Consider the following 860-nt stretch of genomic DNA (forward strand, 5'->3'; position numbering starts at 1 on the left):
TACAGATTTTCTTTTTTCAACCTAACTGTGATGACACAAATTGGAGTGATTTTTTAAAAAAAAAATTGAAACCTGGCGTCAAAACTTTTATCATATATTGGAAGTAATAACCCAGCAGCATTAGAAGGAGAGTCTCCTGATATTTGACACCAGTTGTCTTCATTCTTCATTGTTCATAAGGCATTCCCATCAGACCCAGCAGTATACTGGCAATACTAACAGATTACCTTCTGAATCAACTGGAAAGTAGCAGAGGGCAATGGAGGTAGAAACACTGGAAGGGTTGATTACTCAGAGGCACTCCTATTATACTCACAGCTTTCTCACTGTCAACGTATGAGCAAAATTAGCAGAGGCCTTGTGAGATTGTGATTTACTGTTGTTGCTTTAGTGTGCTGTTTCTTTAAAGCATTATTTTGTCACACGGAGACCTGACAAAAGGGATTAACCAAGATGAAACAAAACAGGGGGTTCTGAAGAAGGGTCACTGGAACCGAAACATTGACCCTACTTTCTCTCCACAGATGCTGCCAGCTTGACTGCATTTCTCCAGCTATTTCTGTTTTTATTTTAGATTTCCAGCACCTGCAGTTCTTTGCTTTTTTTTAAGCTAATTTTTTTTAAGTATTAGTTTTTATTTTTAGGTTTTAACTTGAGGTTTCCATACAGTGTTGTTCTCAGGGCTGCCAAGCTCTGATAGCTGAGAATGCTGGAAGATGGCCTTTTGATTTATTACTGTAATTTTTTTCCCCAAAGTCCCCTCTTAGTGACGTTATCACACTGTGTAACATGGTTGAGAGGACATGTATCACACAACTTTCACGTCTTTCCAAAGTTGACATTTTGTGGGATGTGAAAGT

Source organism: Hemiscyllium ocellatum, chromosome 15, assembly GCF_020745735.1.
Source record: "Hemiscyllium ocellatum isolate sHemOce1 chromosome 15, sHemOce1.pat.X.cur, whole genome shotgun sequence".
Classification (NCBI taxonomy): domain Eukaryota; kingdom Metazoa; phylum Chordata; class Chondrichthyes; order Orectolobiformes; family Hemiscylliidae; genus Hemiscyllium; species Hemiscyllium ocellatum.